The following is an 8,781-nucleotide window of genomic DNA, read 5'->3' on the forward strand; positions in this document are numbered from 1 at the left end:
TGTCATTGTCAGAGTAAACCAGGCAATGCCAAAAGATGGGGGTCAGCCGATTTCCCTCATATTTTCAGCATTTAAAACCTATCAGATAAGATTAAGATTGGTGGCATTTAAATGATTTTCTGCCTTTTCAATCTTGAGATTGACCACCCCCCTAGTTTTTGGCACAGAAAGTGCCAAAAATCCTCATAAAAAAGGCCAAATTCTCAGTACAGGAAACAGATCTTCCTTTTGCATTTCGTGCACAAAACTTTTTCTCAAGGTAAATTAACTGGTTGTTGATGTTTTACACGCTTAGAAACAACTTTCCAGTTCAACTGTAATTTTTACTATATTTTCTAAACTAGGTTGGTAGCTTGTGTCTTGTCACAGAGTGAATTTGGGGGATTTTCAAATTCAATTTTTTCAAAAGTGCGATAGTTTATTTTTTATTAAAAGCCATTTTATAAGAGTCCATACCCTTCTTATTCGAAAACAAGAATTTATTGATTGGCACAATAAATTCTTTCTCCACGAATTTAGTTCAAAAATGGCTCTGACCGCTCTTATGGCTATTTTCCCGCCAAAATTAAATCACACTAAAATATCACATAACATCGATACAATTATATTTTGAAATGAAATATTTGTATTTTAATTCATTGAAAGCAGTAGAAACTTCATTAAATGTGTTAATAATTGATTTCGAATTCACTATGTTAATTAACCCTCGGACGTACAAGGGGGGGGGGGGGGGGGGGGATGCCACCACCCCATGAGGTTTTTTCTAAATTTTGAAAAAGCGATTTACTCTACAATGCTGAAACTTTCAGTAGCTGTTCATTCATCCTTTGCAGAAATTTTGATATGTCAACGATGTGTCCGTGGTGTGTGACGTTGCCATGGCAACGTCATAAATACAAGCAGGTCTTGCCAAAAATCGTCATTTTTACCATTTTTCTTATTTTTTTTTCCAGTTTTTTAAAACAGAAGTGCAAGATGTGTTTATTTTTACATTCCGTAAGCATCTGGCTTGATTTTGCATCAATTCCCGTTATTTTTTGACTTTCTAAGAAAATGTTGAAATCCAAGATGGCGGAACCAAGATGGCGGCTCTAATGACGTCACAGCCAATTAAAATTATGTCATCTTATAGAGTACGCTGAGGGCTTTCTTCCAAGTTCAAAATAATTTCGCTATGCCTTAATATAACGAAAACTCCGGGGAGGGGCTCCCTCCATCCCCCCCCCCCCCTTGTACGATGGTGGGGGTGTGAGTTGGCTTGTACGTCCGAGGGTTAAAGTAATAGATACCGCAGTCCGTGCATAAATTCATTGTGTATTTCCTGCGAAAACTAAGTCGTATTACGTAAGTATTGCTTCGATTTTCATAGTTTAGTTTGGTATGTCTTAAAAGCGAGATTATAAACGTAATATATAAGGCGGTCTTTGTAGTAATGATCCAAGGTACCAAAGAAAGAAACCACGAGTCGAGACGTTATTTCTAACCTTCGACACGGAATTTTGTCAGTTTCAATTCATACTATCACGTTTCATTCGGGACAAACACTCTTATATAAAGTATGAATTGTTCGTTAGCTTCACAAGAATCACCTTGTAGTCTTCTCGAATATAGTACAACTGTTCTACCGTTAGATGCTTGTAAACAAGATGTTACAGTTCGCTTACTACTCAAGGTCTTGTTGTGAGTGGCAAGCGAGGATGGCGATCTCGAAGTTCAGAAATCACTGAAGGAGCTTTCTTCATTCAGTTCAGGTCACTTTGACTTATCCGTAGATAGAGTGGCAGGTATGAGCATCTGTCCAGAACACTAAAAGAGAAGTAACAGGCGACTGCATGCGACTGGCGACCTTGAAAAAATACCTTTTGTTATCACTGCACAAAGATCAATGCAAACAGATTAATGACCCACGCCGTGTTTGCATGACCTTTGTAATGTATGCAACACTGTCACGCTGGTTGTAATTCGAGCGCCTCTCTTTTCAAGTTAGTCTCGAATTCTTTTCATCCTAAAAGAGACACAAAAACGCACACAAGACCCAAGTAAACATAGGTAGAAGTTCAGATCAGCTGTGTATTTTTTTCAAGAACCTTTAGTTACAGGAAGCGTATTTTTTCATTTCTAATTTTGCTATAAGGCAAGTGTCATCGTGACGCACCCGAAGTAAGTAGTAACTCCAATTTAACCAATAAAAACAGAAAACATCTCTGTTTTCATCTTTGTCGAGGACTGCATTTTCGTTTTGGTCATTGGAGAAAACTGAAATGTGACCCAACTCGTGTGTGAATTTTCATAGAAGCACAAGGTTCATCAATTTATATGGGCATCGTTTACCGATATAAGAGATAAACAAAATGTTCGTTTCAGGTCACGAGAATCAATGTCTAGTAAATGTCTGTGTCATATTTTATAACTGAATCGTCTGGTCAGATCAGAATTCGTACCCAAGCAATAGTCAAGCTAATCCATTATAGGATGCTTAAGATGCACACACTTTTGCTTATGAAAACTTATTTAACTAGCTCTGGTTTCCTTTCTTATTCAAAACTATTTGTGAATTAAATTAAGAAAAATAATTCTTAATTTTTGTAGCGCAAACGCCTGGTCAAACTTGACAAAGGTCGTGATGGTGGCAACAACAACTTTGTTTCGTGTTGTGTACCTTTCAGCCACGATAAATGTCTGTGAGGGCGTGGTTTACCTACAACCTTGAAGCAGATTTCATTTGTACTGTAAAAGATTTGTACTACAGAAACCCTAAGAAAAAATCGTGCAAATGGAATATTAAGCCAACCTATTGCCCGGCTTTTTAACTATCAAAATAAATAATTGGGCGGGGCGAGAGTTAGCCGATGTACAGGAGAAATGCTTACACGAGTATACATCGCGCCAGTGACACTGTAGTGCATGTCTAACAATTATATTCGTTTTTCCTTTACGATCACTTGATTGCCTGTACAACAAAATATCCAACATTCAACCAACATAAATTAAAGGAAAGAGTAAGCAAGTGATCTCGTTGTTCAAATGTTGAATATTTATAGATGTATCCCACTGGCATTTCAAAAAAATGATGTTTTGTATTCATCAGTTTCCTTGATTCTAAGAAGCTGGGTGTGGCCATTACAAAACTGTGTATCACTGTTTTATATTTGAAAATTAGTAACCCGAGTTTTCTATGAGTTAGATTAATCAACGAGGCTCAGCCGAGTCGACTATCGCTATCCAAAACATACAGTGGACTATCGCTATCCAAAACCTAAAATTTAAAGCACTTAGCGGCTGTTAAGCCAACGCACAATCATGCCCTATCAGCGATTATAGTTCACCAAAAAATTTTCTCAGATTCTGATTGGATTAAATTGATCACGTGACGCGATGGTGTTCATCCGTGGAGGGCACTATCAGCCCATAGTGCCCGTCCGAGAAAAATGCCCGGATGGATAGTGCCCGCCCGTGAAATTTTTTGTAAACAAGTGTGCCTGCAGACAAAAAAAAAACAACCAAAATCACTGCATTTAGTGGATTTCTTGTCTGATTTTGTTTCGTTTGTTAAATTTCGGCTTTCAATTGAGTTTTGTATTTTGAAAATTAAAAAAATAATTCACGATGCTCGTTTTTGAATGGGCGCGCCGAAGCCGGAGAAAATTTAGTGGTGAATAATAAAAACGATAGAGTGTTTCTGTTTCGGAACTATCGGTCTGATAGTTGCCCCTTGGAAATTTGATGTTCTTAAAACTAGCATATTAGCCCTTAAAGCTTCGCTTCTTGGGCTAATATTTGTTTTAAGAACATCAAATTTCCGCGGGACAACTATCAGTCGATAGTTCCTCGACAGAAACACTCTATTGTTTAAATAGTGCCCGTCCAAGGAAAATACCCGAAAGGATAGTACTCGTCCGTGAAAATTGTTGTAAAGCGGGCCTGCAAACAGAAAAACCCCACAAAAGTCACTGCATTTAGTGGGTTTCTTGTCTGGTTTTGTTTTGTTTGTTAAATTTCGGCTTTAAAGACTTTCATCTGAAAAAAGATATCCTGATTACAGTCATAGCAGTCAAAATGCAATCATCATCGTCATCATCATCACCACCGCCACCCCCCCCACCATCATCATCATCATCATCATCATCATCAACAACAACAACAACTACATTATCATCATTATCTCCACAGGTGCCCCATGATCTATGATTGTTATTTTCTTATAGGAAATGAAAGCTCAGATTTATGAACTTTATGGGCCATATTGCTGAACGTTGTGCTTCTGTGCAAATGTAGATGGGTGTTGGGACATATTACAGTCGTCTTCAGTGATAAAAACGAGAATACAGTCCTCAACAACATATATCCAAAACAGAGATTTGCGCGTTTATTGGTCAAATGAGAGTACATTAAATAATTAGCACACAATTTCATCAAGAGTGTTACGATAACAGTTGCTCTATAGCCAGATTGTATAAGCAATGGTATAAGGAAAAAATGCTTCCTATTACTAACGATTCTAGCATAAAAATTGCTCAGCTAAACTTCTACCTGTATACGTCTACTTGGGTCTTGTATGCGTGTTTGTGTCTGTTTTGGTATGAAAAGAACTAAAGACTAACTTGAAAAGAGAGGAGCTCAAATTACAACCAGCGTGACAGTGTTGCATACATTACAAAGGTCATGCAAACACGGCGTGGGTCATTAATCTGTTTGCATTGATCTTTGTGCAGTGATAACAAAAGGTATTTTTTCAAGGTCGCCAGTCGCATGCAGTCGCCTGTTACTTCTCTTTTAGTGTTCTGGACAGATGCTCATACCTGCAACTCTATCTACGGATAAGTCAAAGTGACCTGAACTGAATGAAGAAAGCTCCCTCAGTGATTTCTGAACTTCGAGATCGCCATCCTCGCTTGCCACTCACAACAAGACCTTGAGTGGTAAGCGAACTGTAACATCTTGTTTACAAGCATCTAACGGTAGAACAGTTGTACTATATTCGAGAAGACTACAATGTGATTCTTGTGAAGCTAACGAACAATTCATACTTTATATAAGAGTGTTTGTCCCGAATGAAACGTGATAGTATGAATTGAAACTGACAAAATTCCGTGTCGAAGGTGAGAAATAACGTCTCGACTCGTGGTTTCTTTCTTTGGTACCTTGGATCATTACTACAAAGACCGCCTTATATATTACGTTTATAATCTCGCTTTTAAGACATACCAAACTAAACTATGAAAATCGAAGCAATACTTACGTAATACGACTTAGTTTTCGCAGGAAATACACAATGAATTTATGCACGGACTGCGGTATCTATTACTTTAACCCTCGGACGTACAAGCCAACTCACACCCCCACCATCGTACAAGGGGGGGGGGGGGGGATGGAGGGAGCCCCTCCCCGGAGTTTTCGTTATATTAAGGCGTAGCGAAATTATTTTAAACTTGGAAGAAAGCCCTCAGCGTACTCTATAAGATGACATAATTTTAATTGGCTGTGACGTCATTAGAGCCGCCATCTTGGATCCGCCATCTTGGATTTCAACATTTTCTTAGAAAGTCAGAAAATAACGGGAATTGATGCAAAATCAAGCCAGAATGCTTACGGAATGTAAAAATAAACACATCTTGCACTTCTGTTTTAAAAAAACTGGAAAAAAATAAGAAAAATGGTAAAAATGACGATTTTTGGCAAGACCTGCTTGTATTTATGACGTTGCCATGGCAACGTCACACACCACGGACACATCGTTGACATATCAAAATTTTTGCAAAGGATGAATGAACGGCTACTGAAAGTTTCAGCATTGTAGAGTAAATCGCTTTTTCAAAATTTAGAAAAAACCTCATGGGGTGGTGGCATCCACCCCCCCCCCCCCCCTTGTACGTCCGAGGGTTAATTAACAAAGTGAATTCGAAATCAATTATTAACACATTTAATGAAGTTTCTACTGCTTTCAATGAATTAAAATACAAATATTTCATTTCAAAATATAATTGTATCGATGTTATGTGATATTTTAGTGTGATTTAATTTTGGCGGGAAAATAGCCATAAGAGCGGTCAGAGCCATTTTTGAACTAAATTCGTGGAGAAAGAATTTATTGTGCCAATCAATAAATTCTTGTTTTCGAATAAGAAGGGTATGGACTGTTATAAAATGGCTTTTAATAAAAAATAAACTATCGCACTTTTGAAAAAATTGAATTTGAAAATCCCCCAAATTCACTCTGTGGCAAGACACAAGCTACCTACCTAGTTTAGAAAATATGGTAAAAATTACAGTTAAACTGAAAAGTTGTTTCTAAGCATGCAAAACATCAACAACCAGTTAATTTACCTTGAGAAAAAGTTTTGTGCACGAAATGCAAAAGGAAGATCTGTTTCCTGTACTGAGAATTTGGCCTTTTTTTATGAGGATTTTTGGCACTTTTTGTGCCAAAAACTAGGGGGTGGTCAATCTCAAGATTGAAAAGGCAGAAAATCATTTAAATGCCACCAATCTTAATCTTATCTGATAGGTTTTAAATGCTGAAAATATGAGGGAAATCGGCTGACCCCCATCTTTTGGCATTGCCTGGTTTACTCTGACAATGACACTTAAAGAACCGACTTGAAGCTGGGGATCTGAGGCAGACTAGAATGTACTAATTTATCTTTGAGATTTTTTGTACGTCGAAAGGCCTTTAGCGGCGGCTTGTTGTAAATGGCGCTGGTGCGAATGACTATCAGTGTCCTTGTAGTAAACTGATGTTGCTATGAAGTTGCCACGTGGAATCATGTAGATGTCCAGGAACGGGAGAGGTCGATCAAGACAGACCACATGTAGTAAATCTTGGCTAACCTGGAAAAATTAGGTTCTTACTCGAGAGGTTTTTAAAGAAGTTAGGGGGTTAAAGCAGGTTGATTCCCTTCTTATCTGTGAAAGTTGTCTAGAATTGTTTGAAAACTTCGAGCGTTGGAAAATCTAAATTTTCAACTTAAACACGTTCGTTTGACCGTTATTACCTGTTCTGTTTCTCTTCAATATCCTCTCGAAGACAAATGCTTCATCAACTGTGAAATTTGGCTTTTTTTATATAACAAAGTGAACTACGAACAACTTACAACCGAAAGTCCGGTTTTTGGAATCATTATTAACGACCGTTTTCCTAGCGGTGCCCGCCGTTTTGAACAAACGGCGCCAGCAGATTTCTTTTATAAACTCACCCAGAAAGAAGTGAATTTGCAAATATTCAAGTATAGTGCGGAATATTAAATAAACCTCGTGGTTACCCCCCATATCTACAATACCCAAAACGTCTCCTGCCTTGTTAAACACAACCGACCGAATAAGAAATATGAGAAATGTTATACTCACAACGGAACCCTTATTCCGGCCAATAGTTACATTCGAAGTCATCTACTGAAAGATGGACGACATTTTATGACATACAGTCTCAAGCGAAAATGCCGCTATCCTAAATACGAGCTTCTGAATTCAGCTAATTTTTGTATTAACGTGAGTTAAAATGTGCCAGACGTCCCTCCCTTATGCGTAGCTTCGCTTATTTGGCTTTGAAAGTCGATTAAAGTGACTTTTATTTTTAAAAGATAAAGTAAAATCTCATCTTAATGCCTAGTTGTTCCCTCATTTTTTCCAGATTGAATTTGGCGATTAGGGCCTTCAATGTTAATCGTTTTTAGATCGATCTTTGACGACTCTTAAGAAAGAACGCCGCGACTGAAGCAGACTGGAAACGAGTTGTAATGGCGGTGCAGCCGCGTTTTTTGGCGCGAAGCAATACAATTATTTTTTAATTGTTCAGCTTACATACATACATACATACTTTTTTAAGTGAAATATCCATATAATTTGGAATAAATTTTTTTGGCAAAAGGCAAAGTTTGAGAAAAATCTCAGTGCAGGTTCTATTTCAGTCAAATGACCGTTAAAGGAACAGAACACGTCCAAACGGTGAAATGAACAATCTTCGTAAAGATTAATTTTAACCATCACTCGATGATCTCGACCAATACTGAGCAGCCTTATCAGTAAACGTCAACCTGAAATAATATTTCGTTTTAAAAAATGAGTCCTTTAATCCAGTTATGTACATATCAATAACCAGAGAAACATTCGAGTAAAAAACAGACAGGCTACCGCTACTAACAGAGAACAGCTTTGATAGCATTAATCTACAGGTTGAATTTTTATGTGGGATGTTTGGAGGTGGTGAGGGCAGGGGAAATATGCTGCGGTAAATAAGAATCTTATGACGTGGAGACTGCCTTTGAATTCACTCATACTATATTGCCATTTCAGTTTACTTCATATTTTGATTCATTTATTGCAATATCTTCAAACATTATCTGGATCCAATTTTTATTCAAACTCTATTTCTAATTTTTGCTTCCTTGGCGAGATAAATTTTATTTATTTCTAAAGTTTATCTCTGCTTATAGTATTTGTCATGCTAGCACAAAATGTCAATCAATGCTGCACAATAAAAGATTATTACGTGATATCTATTGAAATTAATTTAATAGGATTTGTCACGGATTTTAACAGGTGTTTGAGAAGACAAAATTTATATTTGCGTCGTACGAAACCATAAAATTATGGTCAAAATTTATTAACAGTTGCTATATTAGAGCACTGAAACGCGCGTCTTTGGCGTCAAGCGTGTTTTTCCCTTTAGCTGTTCAATGTTTTTCGTAAGTAAAGTTGCCCAACACTATTTTAAGAATTGCTCAGACCAAAATCAGCGAAATCCCTGAGACCAAGCTCTTTTAATAACACCTGATTGCGTAATGC

This window comes from Oculina patagonica, chromosome 5 (assembly GCF_052425735.1).
Source record: "Oculina patagonica isolate OP01 chromosome 5, crgOcupat, whole genome shotgun sequence".
NCBI lineage: Eukaryota > Metazoa > Cnidaria > Anthozoa > Scleractinia > Oculinidae > Oculina > Oculina patagonica.